This window comes from Ambystoma mexicanum, chromosome 9 (genome assembly GCF_040938575.1).
Source record: "Ambystoma mexicanum isolate Mex_15411 chromosome 9, UKY_AmexF1_1, whole genome shotgun sequence".
Classification (NCBI taxonomy): domain Eukaryota; kingdom Metazoa; phylum Chordata; class Amphibia; order Caudata; family Ambystomatidae; genus Ambystoma; species Ambystoma mexicanum.
This window is the reverse complement of record NC_090931.1, coordinates 134,612,303-134,629,883: the sequence shown is the minus strand read 5'-3', so window position 1 is coordinate 134,629,883 and position 17,581 is coordinate 134,612,303. Positions and strand designations below refer to the sequence as shown.

Below are 17,581 nucleotides of genomic sequence, written 5' to 3'. Positions count from 1 at the left end.
GCAAACACCTATGTCAAGCCACAAAAATTCAGCATGACAACGCTACAAAAAGTAATCCCACTGCTAAAGCAAGGAGACTACATGGCAACCGTGGATATGAAAGATGCCTATTTTCATATTTCAATGTTCCCAGCACACAGAAAATTCTTGCGTTTCAAGTGAGCAAACCAGCACTACCAATTCAAGGTGCTACCCTTTGGCGTAACTTTGGCTCCAAGGGTATTCACCAAGGTACTGGTGGTTGCGGCAGCGCACCTGCGTAGGGAAGCAATGCCAGTGTACCCATACCTGGACGACTGGCTGATCAAGGGGGAAACAACCCAAATTTGCAAGCAAAATACACAAAGAACAGTCAACCTTCTTTTTCAATTGGGCTTCCCGATAAACGAGAAAAAATCAAGCCTCCTCCCAAACAAGACAAAACAGCTCTTAGGAGCTGTCATAAAACAGAAGAAGGGCTAGTATTTCCATCAAAGGAAAGAATCCAAAACATACTGCTGCAAATACCTCAGTATCAAGCCGGTCACCAGATAAGTGTATGCAAAGCTATGCGTTTGCTCGGCATGATGGCATCTTGCGTTTACCTGGTCCCACATGCACGATTGTGCATGCGCCCGATGCAGGAGTGGTTGGCGAAACGGTGGTCTCAGGCAAGTGGTCAGTGGGACGATCTAGTGGTCGTTTCGCCAACACTAGTACAAGCCTTATGCTGGTGGACAAAGGAAAACCTGTTGAAGGGAAAACCCTTGCATGGCCCGGCGGTGCAAGCGGTAGTTAAAACAGATGCATCACTCTCCAGTTGGTGGGGGGGGCATCACCTTTATCTCACAGCACATGGTCTGTGGACTCACATCACAGCACAGAACCATATCAACCTGCTGGAACTTCTTGCAATATTCAAAGCCTTCAAAACACACCTAACAAATCAGTCCGTACACGTTCTCACAGACAGCACCACTACAATGTTCTATGTCAAAAAGCACGGGGGCACACATTCTCCAAATGTGTCCAAGCTAGCACAGAAAATATGGAAGTGGGCACTCAAACAGGGGATGTTCCTGACTTCCCAACATGTTCCAGGGAAACTCAACATCATAGCGAACTCATTAAGCAGAGATCCTCTACCAGAAGACCACGAGTGGCGACTCGACGGAGAGGTCGTACCTCAAATTTTCTCACCGTGGGGTTTCCCCGCGCTAGACTTGTTCGCTACAAGAGAAAACAAGCAATGCCCAGACTTCACGTCCATGTTTCTCTAACCAGACTCCAAGGAGAATGCCCTATGGATGAGTTGGTCAGGGAAATTTGCCTACGCTTTTCCCCAACTCCTTTTATGAGCAGAGTGGTGAACAAGATTCACAGGGAACAGATGACGTTAATCCTAGTTGCTCATATGTGGACGAGACAACCTTGGTATGCACATCTGCGCAGTCCGATCAAGCTCCTGTGCCTGACCAACTTGCTTTCCCAGCACAGGGGGACAACATTACACCCTCAACCTCACTCACTGAACTTTGAAGCATGGCTCCTGAGGTCATAGTTTGCACATCTTAACTTACCTCAAAGGTGTATGGATATCCTCAAGGAGGCATGTAAACCAAACACCAGACACTGTTATTTTGACAAGTGGAGACAACTTGTAATTTGGTGCCAGTCAAAACAAATAAACCTGATAGAATGTACTCCAACTCACATTCTTCACTACATGCTTCACTTATTAGACTCAGGGTTATTATTTACTTCAATAAAGGGTCACCTGGTGGTGCTATCCGCATTCACCACCTCTCAGAGTAAAGTATCATGGTGGAAGGTACCTGTCATCAAGGCATTCATGGAGGGACTAAAGCGACTCCACCCTCCTATATCAAACCCACCGCCAGGCTGGGACCTCAATGTAGTACTTGCAAAGCTCATGGGAACCCCCTTTGAGCCTATGCATAAATCAAGCCTTGAACATCTCACGTATAAAACAGCTTCCTTGGTGACGATCACTTCCATAAGAAGAGTCAGCTAACCTCAAGAATTGTCGGTGCAAGACCCTTTCTTTGTTATACACAAAGACAAATTGGTTTTAAGAAAACACCCTAGGTTTTCACATAAGTTCATTTCAAAATTCCACGTAAACTAATCCATCGAGTTTACGGCCTTCTTTTGAAACTTCTTTCAGAACTTTTCGGACCAGACAGCTCAGGAAAACAGAACAACCGTTTGTCTCTGTAGCACCAGACAGAGAAGGAGACTGCTTCTCCAAGAATTCCATCTCCAGTTGGATAGTCAAATGCATACAGCTCTGCTACTCTTTATCATGCAAAACACTGCCTTTCACACCAAGATCTCACTCCACAAGGGGTACAGGAGCTACTCTGGCCTTTATCACAAACATCCAGCTGGATGCCATTTGCAAAGCAGCTACATGGAGCTCAGTACACACTTTCACTCAGCACTATTGCATTGACACACACTCCAAAGCAGATTCTCAGGTGGGACCAGCGGTTCTAAAACATATATTCACTGCTGGACTGTCTCACAACTCACTACCTTCTCCTAACACTGCTTGCTAATCTATGCATAGCATGTGATCTAAGCAGATTTCCCAAGCCTCAGAAGGGATAACCATATTGCTGATGCTTGTATCTGCTTAGATACACATGCACCCAACCTTCCTCCCCCTAGAAGGTAGAAGGTGCATAAATGTTTTCTGGGCATTATTGGGCTTTATCTGATACATATCTGCTTTAATACACTTGTACTCACGCTACACTTCATGCAACCTCATGTCAGAAACAAAGCAATCTGAGGGACCTCGACGTGTGAAGGACCATGGGTACTGTGGACGTCACACTAACTATAGTATTACTGGAACGCCCTGTCGATGGCCCTTTTCGAGTTTCGAAAACAACAACTGCAATACTCTGCAACTTCTACTAGATGTCGGCCTATGCATAGCATGTGAATCTAAGCAGATACAAGCATCAGAAATATGATTACAGTGAGTAATGTATCATATATATATATATATATACATTTAAAAAGGAGGCTTGTGTATCTGCTTAGATCACATGCTATGCATAGGCCGACATCTAGTGGTAGCAGCAGAGTATTCCATTTTTCGTTTTTGTGAAACTCGAAAAGGGACGTCGACAGGGTGTGCCAGTAATACTATCCCTAGTGTGACATCCGGTGTACCCATGGTCCTTCACGCATCGAGGTCCCTCAGATTGTTTCCGCCACATAGTCTGGCGCATATCCCAGAGTTATTTCTTGGCTGACACCATTACTTAGAAAACATTTAAAGTTAGACTTTCTTTGTCCTTTTGACGACCGTACACCGCAAGACCTCCGGTAACGGCTTTGGAGCGCAAGACTATCCGTCGACGACATTGACTCCCGTGTCGACAAACTTGGTCTGCGGCCTACCTAGACAGCCTCAGCCCTGTGCAGTAGGGAGAGTGGGGAGAGGTTCATATTCCATCTCACTTAGAGAATGCTTATTCCCCTATACTTTCTTGTATTCCTCAAGGCTGCCATCTTTATACACTATGGAAAATGCGCCTTTTAAATTCTGTCCTTCCTGTAAGAGGGAGAGAGGGAGAGAGGGAGAGAGGGAGAGAGGGAGAGAGGGAGAGAGGGAGAGAGGGAGAGAGGGAGAGAGGGAGAGAGGGAGAGAGGGAGAGAGGAAGAGAGGAAGAGAGGGAGAGAGGGAGAGATCTTGCAAACTGTTTAGGCCAAAAATTTTAAAGGACTGAAAAACTAAACGCTGGGCCCCACCACGTCACAGGAGCCTCCAGCAGTGGCAGCGTTGTCACCCTAAGTGACGCCCAGGGCGATCAGCATCAGATGGATTCCCGTGTGCAAGCTCCCGACTTCAACAGGCAGGCCGGCGGTTCTGCTACGCAGACGACACCAGGCAGCTCAAGCACATCCCCATGGCCGACATTCCACAACGTTGTCGACCTATCGGTCACACGCGATGTCGAAGGGAAGGTCAGAACATTCCATGTCCTCTGGGCCATCAGGGTCGCCACATGACAGTCACCCGAATCAGACACCTAAGTCTGTTTCTGACACTGCGTCCAAATCTGGAAAGTCCTCTGGTTTCGGCGACCGTGCGTCGAAAGACGCGTCGATGGCCCCTGCAAAAAGCTAAAAAATGAACAAGTTAATAAAGAATCAGGTCCATGACACCTTACTGAAGACCAGAACGTCGAAAAGCTCAAAATACTTGACCCCCCCAAGCCTCACAAGGTTCAAAGAGTAGGGATTATTCTACTCCTGAGGACACCCTTTCAGGGGCAATGCATCACAAACAGCCCCCTGCTGCAGAGCCCCTTCCTGCTCCTGCTGCCTCAGTATTGCCAAGCTCCTCTCAATGGACCCAAGAACAGTTTGATAGGGTCATGAGGTGAATGTCCAGTTTTGTAAATTTCTTTGATCAACAGCCAGATCAACTCCCCCAAACTTCAGGGCCCCCCTCAAGGCGAAGCAGCTAGCAACAGCCCAACACCAAAAGAGCCTGCCTGGACGCTACACAAACGAGTACCTCGTCATATCGGGACGTGGCTCAGAATACATATTATTAAGACACTCAAGGCTCACAAGACTCTGGCTCATTTACAGACCCAGAGGAACAAGGGGACTTAGACCAATACTATGATGATGACGACAATGAGGTATACATCATCCACTCCCCAGACCATACCGACCAACCAGTGGCTGACTCCATGTTGGACAACCAGCTGCAGTAAAATGACCTGCTTTTAAAGGCTGCAGAACACTTTAAGATAGATACCCGAGAAACTCAAGTCAATAAAGACTTTTTAGAGGACATCCTTGGAGATAAGAGATCTGCAGCACAGTTCATCCCACTACTTCAGTCCGTCCAGAGGCGAATTCAGCACTCTCTATTTACCCCCAATCTGACAAGGGCAGTCAACCCACGCATTGAAAACATTTTCAGATCAGACCCATTGACCCATTGTACATCAGGGGGCAGGTAAAGCCTGACTCTCTAGTAGTCACCACTACAAGAAAGAGAGCAGGAACACCCTTGCCGCTTCCAAAACCCTCCTGACAAGGAGTGTAAGAAAATCTACACCCTGGGCAGGAAAGAAGCTTCCTCGGCTGCCTATCAAGTGAGAATAGCTAACACCATGCTATTATCGAGCTATAATTGTCACAAGTGGGACGAGGTTGTACAACAAATGGACTCGGTTCCAGATCTCCTAAAAACAAAGCTCTTCGGCTCTATTGCTGAAGGCAGACAAGTAGCAAGCAGCATTCTTAAAAACAACATAGGCGCAGCAGATAATGCAGGGTGAATTGTTGCACAATGTATCATCATCAAACGCCATGCATGGCTTCGTCAATCGGGTTTCAAATTGGAGGCCCAGGCTACCTTTTTAAACATGCCCTTGGAGCCCAATGCATTATTCGCCAAAGCGGTCGAGGATGCACTAAAAAGTGTGAAGGAGGAATACGACACCCTCAAATCCCTGGGACAACTCACTAACAAACCCTTTGTGCAGAGAGGATGTTCAAATACACGCCAGTTTAGAGGACAGAACTCCCACCGGTCCTTCAGTTACAACCAGGGTGGGCAGAGTTTGCCCTCGGGTTCTTCACACGCCAGTCCTCCCAACAGAATTTTCAAAGCGGCCCGAGAAGGTCCAGAGGTAGGGGCACATCCTCCTCCTCCTCAAGAGGTGGCTCCGCACCTCCTAAGCAATGACCAACCACTACAGGTTTCCTACCATGCCTCTCCAGTAGGAGGTTATATTTCTCACTTTAGCCACACATGGGAGGGGATCACGTCTGACAAGTGGGCACTTTCCACCGTTGCAGGGGGCTATTGCATAGAGCTAATACAAACACCAGCCAACCAATCGCCAAGACAAAGACAAACTACACAGGAAAAACAACGCATCCTGTTAGAATAAGTCAATGCACTGCTACTAAAGGACACCACAGAAATCGTCCTGGCAAACCAGGTAAAAAAGGTATTTATTCAGTGTACTTCCTTGTGCCAAAAAAAAGACCTAACAATGCGCCGTGTCCTGGACCTGCACCCTGCGAACACCTATGTCAATCCACAAACATTCTGCATGACAACGCTACAGGAAGTAATCCCAATGCTAAAACAGGGGGACTACATGGCAACCTTGGACATGAAAGATGCATATTTTCATATTTCAATGTTCCAAGCACACAGAAACTTCCTGCACTTCAAAATAGTGAACCAACACTACCAATTCAAGGTGCTACACTTCGGCATAGCCTCTGCTCCAAGGGTATTCACCAAGGTACTAGCGGTAGTGGCAGCGCAACTACGCAGAGGACCAATCCCAGTGTACCTTTATCTGGATGACTTGCTGATAACAGGGGCATCCCCCCAAATTTGCAAGCAAAATATCAATTTGCAAACAAAATATCCAAAGAAAAATCTTCTGTTGCAATTGGGATTCTCAATCCACGAGAAAAAATCAAGTCTCGTCCCAAGCAAAACTAAACAGTTCTTAGGAGCTGCCATAAAGACGGAAGAGGGTCTAGTCTTTCCGTCAAACGCAAAACATACTGCTGCAAATACTGCAGTATGTAGCAGTTTGCCAAATAAATTTAGGCAAAGCAATGCGCTTGCTCGGGATTATGGCCTCATGCATTTACCTGGTTCAGCACGCACGGTTGCGCATGTACCCAATGCAAGAATGGTTAGCGAAACAGTGGTCTCAGGCAAGCAGTCAGTGGGACGATCTTGTGGTTGTTTTGCTCACCCTAGTTTGAGCGCTACACTGGTGGACAAAGGAAAATCTGTTGAAAGGGAAGCCTTTTCACAACCCTAGAGTGCAAGCCATTGTCACAACAGATGCATCTCTTACCAGGTGGCAGCCCATTATCTTAACCACACAGCGCATGGCCTGTGGACCCAGATCACAGCCCAAAATCACATAAACCTCTTAGAGCTACTAGCAGTGCTCAAAGTCCTGCAAGCTTTTTAAGTGCATCTGTCAGACCAAACAGTACAGATCCTCACAGACAACACCACTGTTGAGGCATACACTCCAAGTCTGTCCAGGCTAGCACCAAAAATGTGCAAGTGGGCACTCAAGCGGAACATGTTTCTAGTGTTGCAACACGTTCCAGAGGAACTCAATTCTCTGGCAGACTCATTAATGAGACATCCTCTACCCGAAGAGCATGAGTGGCACCTCAGCAGCAAAATCTCAGACGATATTTTTAGCTCTGGGGCTATCCACCCTTAGACTTGTTCGCCACAAGCCAAAACACACAATGCCCAGACTTCGCATCCAGGTTTCCCCAACCCAGGTCCAACGGGAACGCCCTGTTGATGAGCTAGTCAGGGACATTTCCCTACGTTCTCCCCCACCCCCAAAACAGCTACTGAGCAGAAAAGGGAACAAGCTGCACCAGGAACAAATTAAGCTAATCCGGGTTCCTCCTATATGGTGGAGACAACCTTGGTTTACGCATCTGCGCGATCTGGCGATATGTGATCCAATCAAACTCTTGTGCCCCTTCAACATGCTCACCCAGCACGGGGGGGATAACGTTACACCCACATCCTCAATCCATGAACTTGGCAGCTTGGCTCCTGAAGTCATAGTAATTGGCAATTTAAAACTACCTCAAAGGTGTATGGAAATCCTCAAGGAGGCCCTTAAACCAAACACCAGACACTGTTATTTTAACAAATGTAAAATATTTGTAGTATGGTGCCAGTCAAAAACTGTAAACCCGATTGAATGTACTTCATCGCACATTCTTCATCACATGCTCAACCACTTACTAGACTCTGGTCTAGTATTCAACTCCATCAAGGTCCACCTAGCGGCTCTTTTCTGCGTACACCACGTCTCAAAGCAAGTTGTCCCGGTGGAAGGTCCCTGTCATTAAGGCGTTCATGGAAGGAGTAAAGAGGCTTTACACCCCACCCTCCCGATTTCAAACCCAGCTCCAGGGTGGGATCTAAATGTGGTACTCGCAAAGCTCATAAGCCCCCTGTTTGAGCGTATGCACAAATCCAGCCTTAAAAACCTAACATATAGAACAGCTTTTCTGGTGGCTATCACCTACATAAGAAGCCAGTGAACTACAAGCTTTGTCATTGCAAGACCCTTTCTTTGTTATCCACAAAGACAAGTTGGTACTAAGAAAACACCCTAGGTTTTCACCTAAATTCATATCTAAGTTCCATGTCAACCAGTCCATTGAACTACCCTCTTTCTTCCAAAACCCTTCAAGCTTAGCTGAGAAAAACCTCCAAAGACTAGATGTAAGAAGGGGGATTCTTTACTATGTAAACAAGACAAAACTGCTATGAAGAACAGACCAACTGTTTGTCTGGATAGCAGCTGCCAGGGAAGGTGATCACGTTTCGGTAAAAGCCATCTCCAGATGGATAGTGATATGCATACAGCTCTGCTACTCTGCATCAAACAAAAATCTGCCTTTTACACCAAGAGCTTACTCTACCGGGGCTACAGGAGCTACTTTGGCCCTTATTGCAAACATCCTACTGGACGCCATTTGCAAAGTAGCTGCATGGAGCTCTATACGTACTTTTACTCAGCGCTACTGCATTGACACAGATTCTAAAGCAGATGCAGGGGTGGGACAAGCGGTGCTAAAACACCTATTTGCTGTTGTACTGGTTCCATGTGTTAATATCCCCGCAGAAATATTGCGATACAAAAATATCGCCATATTTTTGCAGTGATATTGACCCATGGACCCTGCGGGAGACGCCCCTGCAGCCTGCGTATTATTTTAAAATGCGCGGGGGACATCCCCGCAACCCCTGCTCCCCCAAAAATATTGCCTATTGTGAGACAAATGGCCATATTTACAGCAATATTTTTGGTGGGGATATTTTGTAGGGCTACCGTTGTACCTTCTCACAACCCACCACCTTCTCCAGACACTGCTCTCTAATCTATGCATAGCATGTGATCTAAGCAGAACCGCAAGCCTCAGAAGAGATGCATTACTTACCGTAATCGTATTTCTGATGCTTGTATCTGCTTAGCTGCACGTGTGCCCCCCCCCCTTCCTCCCCTGTGGAGTAGAAGGCGCATATATGTTTATGGCCTTATGTACTCTTAACTGCTTTATTAGATCTGTACTCGCGCTACACTTCATTGTACCTCATGTCAGAAACAAAACAATCTGAGGGACCTCAACTCGTGAAGGACTATGGGTACAGTGGACGTCACACTAGGGATAGTATTACTGGCACACTCTGTCAACGTCCCTTTTCGAGTTTCGAAAACCAAAAATGTAATACTCCACGTCTACCACTAGATGTCGATGTATGCATAGCATGTGAATCAAAGCAGATACCAGCATCAGAAATACGATTATGGTGAGTAATGTGTCCCATATATAACCAGAAAGATGTGTAGGACCAGTGATTGAAGTGAGCAGGAACGGTGTTGCACTACTTATATTGGTTTCTGTTTACCATTCTGCTACTTTTCACAACCATATTCACCATTCTATACAGAGGATTTGTCTATTCATGTCCCTGTGCAAGTGTAAAGTTGTAATAGGAGCCTTAGTTACTAGCCACTTAGAATATTGCAATGCCCCGGCCGCAACACCTTGTCACATGCTGCACTATGCTTCTGCCTACCCTCTCTCCTGCCGAGACCACAGTGCCACTACTTTTTTCAGTACACTTCTACCACTGTGCAGGACCACCACTGCCATCATCGAGTACCAGTAACAGAAGAACACTGGCGTGCACATGAGTAGTGCAACCCAAACATCTTGTGCAGATAGTGCATTACGCAGCAGGTTCCATGCTGTAGACTGCACCTGTGCGTGTTGCAGTCTGATTGACAAGCAAGGGCCCGGAATGTTGGTTCTCACCTTTAGCAGCAGAGTAGAAGAATTCAACATTTCGAATGGATCGTTGTAATAGTTGAGTCTTCTTCTGTTTGGTGATTGATTTTCAATACCTCCCTATATGATGAAAAGTGTGGTCACCGAAGGAAAGGACAATGTTTCCGGATGTTCTGCAGCGGGGATATTTTTGGCACGCGCCGCAGTTGAGCACACGAGAAGAAAGCTTCTGTTCAGTACAAGTTAAATGAATTTAAACTAAAATCCAATACAATGCTTTCCGTCTGTTACAATGAGCGACGGGAGAACACATTCTATTTTTCAAGGTATAATTGTCAAATCGTGACACTCCTGAAAACCACTTGACATCCAAACCTATGCAATTTGCATGGTAATTGTGTGCAACGAGGCGAAGCAGAGTGAATTCCGAGGGTTTTGATTCACAGCTGCAATGAGCAGCTTAGTCACCAATTAAAAATGCAAAGAAAGGTAATTTGCTCCAAAGTGACTGATGTGAAAGTGTAATCTTCTAAATAATGGATGCGGTACCTTGACAATGCCACCTCCGAGGGCCTCTTCCTAACTGGAATCTATTGATTTATTTGGGAGGTTTGTTAGGCACTAGATGCCTGCGAGGCGCTTTCAAACCCAGTGGCGGCTGGTGAGTTTGAAAGCTGGTGGGGTAAATTTCCCAGGGCGAATTTAGTAGCGAGCTCTCACAGCGCGCAAGCCCACCATCCACCCTCCCCCCCGGGAGGTGCTGGGGGGGTTCTCCCTCCCCGAAATATTTGGAAAAATGGCCTACAAAATGTGCAATTTACTGTCCAAAAAACCCACCGAAATATGAAAAAAGCATTCGGTTTTACATATTAAGGTGGTACACTATTCTTACGTGTGCAAGTGTGATGGTGTATTTTACAGCAGCTTGTATTGAGAATAGCTGGTACTATGCTGTTACTGGCATTGACATGCGTTCATCCTCTTACTAAGGTGGGATTTTAGGCATTTTCTGAAAGGGGGAAAATAAGCTAAAATATTACTTTAGTTTTTAACCACTTAATGCGACATTTGTCCTACCTCTAATGGCTGTCTGCCTCGCTGAGTTGCCATTGCTTCAGTGCTAGGGGTAGTGTAGTGCCTGGCTGCCTGCTGTGCCCCAAGGCCCGCTCTGCCCACTGTGGCCGTGTGAACATGGCATTACTCAATTGTTGCAGCATGCTGGTGCCTGCATTAGTGGGGTTCTCCGTCTTGTGCTCTGGCATGGGTCTCCACACATGTTGGGCAGGCTACTACCCCTATAGTGGTAGTTCTACAAAATGGACTACACACTGGCCCGGCCGGGGCTGAAAGCCAAGATTCCCCAATGGATGAAATTCTGACACAAAAACAAACAGGAAATCATAATGTGGCCTCTAAACGTTAATTGGCAGAAGCTGTCACCACTCGAAAGCAGGAAGTGAATAATTCACAGTGCAATATGTCATCACAGTTGTCAAATCCTTCTGGACATTCGATTGATGATAGTGCAACTTTTTGCTTCACATTAGGGACTGAATTTGTTGAGCCCCAGAGGGCAGTCAAAGGGGAGCTTTCAGAAGCATGTCTCTCCCAGCAGTGAGTCACCTGAAGGAACGGGAAGCTCATGCTGTGGGATAATCCACAAACTATTGGTGCAGAGAAGGGCAAAGCTGCGACCTGGGGTGCGTATTGTGTTTCTCAGGTGCAGGCTTCCAGCTGCAGCTACACCCCCCAGTGTGGTGGCAAAGGAACAAAGTGTGCAGGCACAGCACATTCCACAAGGGACACCCAGCAGTGGTGTATCTGTGAATAATACCCCCTCCGTTGGAGCAAAGGGCATGCTGATTACTGGCAGACTCAAGGTGGCATTTAGTGCATTTTGTAAATTGTTAATTTTGACAGGGAATGCCTATACAATTGGCATTTGTGTTAATTTAATTTCTATTAATGTATGGTTTCTGATGTTAAAACAACGTAATATATGTTTTGCATTATTGCTATATGCACTAATGACTTTTCTGGCAAAGGAAACGGGGTGTTCTATTTTCAGGTCCTGATTAACCTACCATGAATGCACATAGCTGTGTGCAAGAATGTGATTTAGTTGCAGTGGTAAATAGATTCTAAAACTGTCTTTTCTTTGCCAATTCCATACAACAATGATCACCTCCTTGAGCCAAAACAAAGCTCCATTTGCCTGCAAGACCAAGGTAACTGCAGCAGCCTCCTATATCTGGCGGACGCTATTTTCAACATTTAGTTTCGCACCGGAAAGGTAATTTGAAATTCTCTGTGCCTCTGTAATAGCAATTCCACAGGGCATCCAAAGCGGACATCCAGTGTCAAGAGATAAACGTTGCTAACCCTGTCCCCAACACAGAAGGTCCAAGAGGGAAGATAATAGAAAGTGTCACCCCCTCATATCCCTTTAGCTCCACTCTCATTTAGCACTGGTAAGCACTACCTCTCTGTGCCTGCCCGTCTCCATCAGCCAATATCTGTTTACTGGCCTCTTTTATTCTCCTTCCGTCATGGTCTTCCATAGCCCATCCTCATGCTAGCCATACCGTACGATTCCCAAGGCTGGGTAGCCCATGCACTTCCCCAGGTGCTCTCCAAAAGTTCCTTATTTCTCCCTCTTCTCAAACTATCACAATCCTCCTCCACTCTTGACTTTGGCACTCTGCTCCATCAATGTACTCCCATTGCAACCTCATATCCCGGGAGGATAGCTCAATGGCAACGTGGGTGCCTTGGAAGCAAGACAAAACGAAGCAACACAGGGTCGATCCCCGGGTCTGCGCTTAGAAACCGCTGAGTGTTTAAGCGTGTTACAAATACGCAACTAAGACAAAAAAAATTACGCAACTAAAAAACAAACAATTCCTCTAACAGTGCCTCGATGTCCGCGGGCTGTGTGAGCGCTTTAAAAATGCAAATAAATAAAAAAATATAACCCTCTTAAGTAGTACACTTTCTTTCCTCCACTTTCTTCTCTTCCCCCCACTAAACTCGATCACCCAATCTCTCCGTAAGAAAAGCTTTGTCTTACTGGCCAGTCACACTTCTTCCACTACCCTCATCTTAATATGATGGCATTACAACCTTGGCAAAGGCACTATTGCAACCTGTAACACAGACTTTGCTACATTCACACTCCACTAACCCATGTAAGAAAGATGGTGTGTAGACTCCTTATCAACACAGCCAGCCTTTATTACCCCCACTCCTCGCTAACTTTCTCCCTCTTCCCTTAAATACATCACTGATCAAATTCAAACACCAGTCCCGAAGGATAGCTCAGCGGCAACATGCTTGCCTTGACGACACAAGCAACACAGGTTCGATCCCAGGGTCGTGCTTGGAAACCTCTGGGTACTTAAGCAACTAACATTAGTTATTTTGAAATGCTTTGAGAGGCGGGATTCCCGCCTCATAAACCATTTCGAAATAAGTTACTCTCCCAAACTCTGCTTTAGCCCATGGACCACGGCACGGACCGGGGCTAAACAAAGCAGGCCCAGGCGCCCCTGCCTTGGTGGTAGCGGGCGGCCTTGTTTTCCCCCGGTCCGTGCCGTGGATGCCCAACTTGGGGCGAGCCTTGGTGGTAGCGGTCCCCGCTACCACCAAGGCTCGCCCCAAGTTGACGGCAGTCAGCTCGGCAGCAACACTGAACGACGTGTAGGCTGTGGCCTACACGTCGTTCAGTGTTGACTGGGCCTGGGCCGCGTGGTGGACCACATAGTTTGGGCCCGTGGAGTGTAAGGGTAACACTCCCGAGTCCCCAGGCCCAAAGAAGAAACAACGCACAATGGGGTACTTACCGCGGCGCCGCTGGGCTGGTGCCCTGGTGGTGCAGCAGCACTCCCCGTGTGTGCTGTTGTTGTTGACTCGTCGAGACTCAGAAAGAAAGAGAGATGGGTGTGAAGGCGGCGCAGACGCATGCACACACCCTGCGCCGCCAGTCATAGATACAGTAATGTCATTGGCTGTTTGCCAGCCAATGACATTACTGTATCCATGGCAGGGGAGGGATTAATAAGTGCGCTGTTTGCGCACATTTTAATACTGGCGGGGCCAAACCTGAAGCGCCCTGCCAGGCCTCTAATTAAAGGGGCTACGCAGAGTGCGTGGGGCTACGAGCTCCATGCACTCTACTATAAAAAAAATATATACTAGATTGGGACGCGTCCCGTTGCCGGCCGGCATATACACTATGACTGCACTATTGTTTCCTGCCCACGCTGTTGGCAAAGGAAATGCAGCAGCATCTAGGCTAAAAGAGATTCAATCGGAGAAGTTCTCTGATTGAATCTCTTTTAGCTTCTCTTTTTTTTCCTGGGGGGCGGCGCCCAGCCGCCCTATTATAGCAGCCGCCACTTTTCAAACCACTAATTGTACCATCAGTGTTATCTTCATTGTCGATTTTCAGAAAAACTTGGTGTGAACATGTTTTTTAACCAATGAATAATGAATTGCTCGTCCCTTAAAGTTCTACTGCTTTATTCATGTTGAAGGTTAAAGCGGCTCAACCTTGCATATGATTGGTGGCTGTTGCAATGTGTATCTGAGTGTGGTGACATCACTGGTGCTGATGTCAGTGTGTATGGAGTGTTGGCATGCTATGTTCTGAATGCAGGTTCCATGTTTTACAGTTGAGATCTAAGCTGGCATGAAGGGACGTGCCGATGTTTATCGTCCTGGCACAGACTTACAAATAAACCTACAAATAACTTACCTGCTGGTCCGGGTGTTACTTCAGGTACCAAGTTATCACAGTGGCATTTTACCATCATTGGGAAATAATGTAGATCCAGGAACCCCCCAGGCCATATGTTATGCAGCTGTGGCCATAGATTACGCAGAACACAATCAGAATATCAGTGGCGACTTGGAACAAGTGCATTACAAATATGGGGAATACTGTTGAAAGGAAATGCACAGTCTAAAATTGCTAACATTAGACTGACATATATTATACTAAGAAAATGATATTCTGTGGGAATGAGGGTGTAGCGCTCTTTCATCGACGGGTGTAATTTCGATGGTCCCCCCCCCGAATATCTTTTAACAAAAAAAGTATCGAAATATTAGGGGGGGGGGTTGGAAAAGTATATATAAGCGGTGGGGGGGTCGGAATAGGTACAAAAATGGGGGATTGGTGGGGAACACCCCACCCCCCGAAAAATAAAAATGTATCAATTTCGCCTCTCCCTTGTAATTCCCACTTTTCTTGATACTCGCCTGGAATTTTGAGTGGTGTCAGAAGGCAGGGCTGAAACTACTGCCAGATCCTTTCTTCCGGAATAGCACGCGAGAAGCTCACATTAACCTGTTCTCAGTAGACCTGTTTAGTTGGTCATCCTTTGTCTTACATTAGTTCGATGGTGCATCTTACTTTGACTTTAGTCGTGCCGCTATTGTTAGAATTCCATTCCTGTTTGGTGATCTGAAAACAGCCCTGGAATTGCTTATTAGTGGTGTTCATTAAGCTGACTCGCCCAAACGCTCGATGGCCATCCATCAACATGCTCCCTATTGGCGTTGCTCAAATCTGGGGCATCAGCTCGGATGTAAGAACAAGCCAATGGGCCTGTTTTGCCAAAGCCCTTGCTTCCTGGCTGCTTGTACTTATTTATTGGAGTGGTGTAAGGCCCCACTCACGGGTGCCTCCGCTTCATAGCCCCTACAAGTAAAAATGGAAGGGGAAGAGGAAAATCTGATCTTACACAGGTTTCCTAACTGCCTCAGTCTATGTCCAAGGAACCCTTAAAACTGCTGCAATTATTCCAGAACTTGGTAGCCAGGCTAATCCTCGCCCTAGAAAGATTGCATACCTCAAAGTCTTAGACTGTAGCCCAGTGGGGAAAAGGACTTACGAGGCGAAGCAAGATTCGAAGAACACAGCATCTGCTGCACAAACATGGCCGTTCCGTCCACTAGGTTTTGAGCTTGTACAGAATTGTACAGTTCTCCTTTGTCCTCGTTTTGCACACCCCGCTCTCCCTGCCCCCCCCACCCTCTACATGCAAACCAGTCTCACAAAAGAAAGGATCTACACCACTTTTGTGTGTACAGAGAAAGGTCTCAGGTGCTTTATTTTGCAGGAGTTAACTTGCAGGGTTTCCATTTTGACAACCCAAGGGCAGGGTTCTCTGTGGAGGAAGCATCTTGACTGTGCAACTGTGTCCGTAATACGTATTCCTTCAGGCTGGCAATTGGTCTTTCGCTCTCCAAAGTCACCTGACCTTACAGTTTACTGGTACCCAGTCTGTTCACCTAATAATCATTATTGGCCCTGAGGTCTCATGTCCTCGGGCACAATTTCTTGTTCCCAGGTCTTGTGCCCTCGGACACATTTGTTTGTTCCTAAGTCTCATGCCCTCTTACATTTCACTGGTACCCAGTCTTACTCCAACCTGCTATTTGCTGGTACCTAGTCTTATTCCGACCTTCTCTTTACTGGTACCTAGGTCTCATGACCTTGGACACATTTGGCTGTTCCCTAGTCTCATGCCCTCTTACACATCACTGGTACCCACTCTTATTCCGACCTGCTATTTAATGGTACCCAGGTCCCATGACCTCAGAAACATTTGGCTGTTCCCAAGTCTCATGCGCTCTTGCACATCACTGGTACCCAGTCTTATTCTGACCTCCTCTTTACTGGTACCCAGGTCTCAGGACCTCATACCATTTTCTTGTTTCCAAGTCTCATGTCCACTGACACTTACATTTGTTCCCCCCCATGTCTCATGACCTAATACTCTTTACTCAAAATCCCCCTTTTGTCCAAAGCCCCTTCCGGGGGTCTTCTACCCCACGGTTACATTTCTTTGACTGTGACTGCCTGTTACTCTTGTGGCCTCCGACAGCACTTTTTTGCAATGTAACTCAGGTGCGACGACTCTGTAAGAAATAGAACAAAAGACGCATGATCATCGGTTTTAAAACATTTTGAGTGGTGGGCTGGTGTCCGGATCATATCCCTGCATCTCGAAACAAGAGGTTGTGAATGGTGTAGATGATGCTTTAAACAGTGTCTGCCCTGCCTTTTAGTATCCTCTGCAACCCTCCTTCCTCTGACTGATGGGAAGGAGCTAGGACCTCTCGGCTCAGTGTGCGTGACCTTTAAGAGAGTGACCACTTGGCTTACAGAACTGAGGAAGCCAACCCAGGACTACCAACATCCGCATTGGAATATAAAACCAGGGGTGGACTGGGAACCAAAAGAGTCCATGGAAATAATGTTCATAGTGGCTCCATATTACATATTTTCAGCAAGCCCAAGCCTTTTCCTATGTGAACATTTGTAAATAAAATAATAGGGTACCCCAGAAGAGGTCCAGGCTGCAAAGGCCTAGCAGGAACATTCCAGAGTTCCCTGCAGTCCTGTCCACCCCTGTGTGAAACCCACCACGGTTTGTACAACTGGTTTTATATAGAGGCGCAGGGCCTTGGCCACAGTGGGCATAGGAGCATGGAACAATGTAAGCTCAGCGTTGAGGCTTTTAACAGGAAAATCTTAAGTTCCTGAAAGGGGTGAAACCCCTTCTTGCACCCCAACCCTTCAGGGAATCAGAAGCTGAATGTGACCATGTCGCTGCTGCAATTATCTCTCTAGCTACTTTTTATTTTATTTTATTTTTTTACTATTCACCGTTCACCCTTTGGCGCTCAGAAGCTGCTGACAAACGGGGGATTG

The 17,581-nt window shown here is 46.7% G+C and overlaps 1 protein-coding gene across 1 annotated transcript in view; it reads left to right on the top strand.

The window, feature by feature from the left end:
• ALG9 (ALG9 alpha-1,2-mannosyltransferase) overlaps positions 1-17,581 on the top strand; it is a 944,483-nt gene that overhangs the window by 370,012 nt on the left and 556,890 nt on the right. The window lies entirely within an intron of this gene.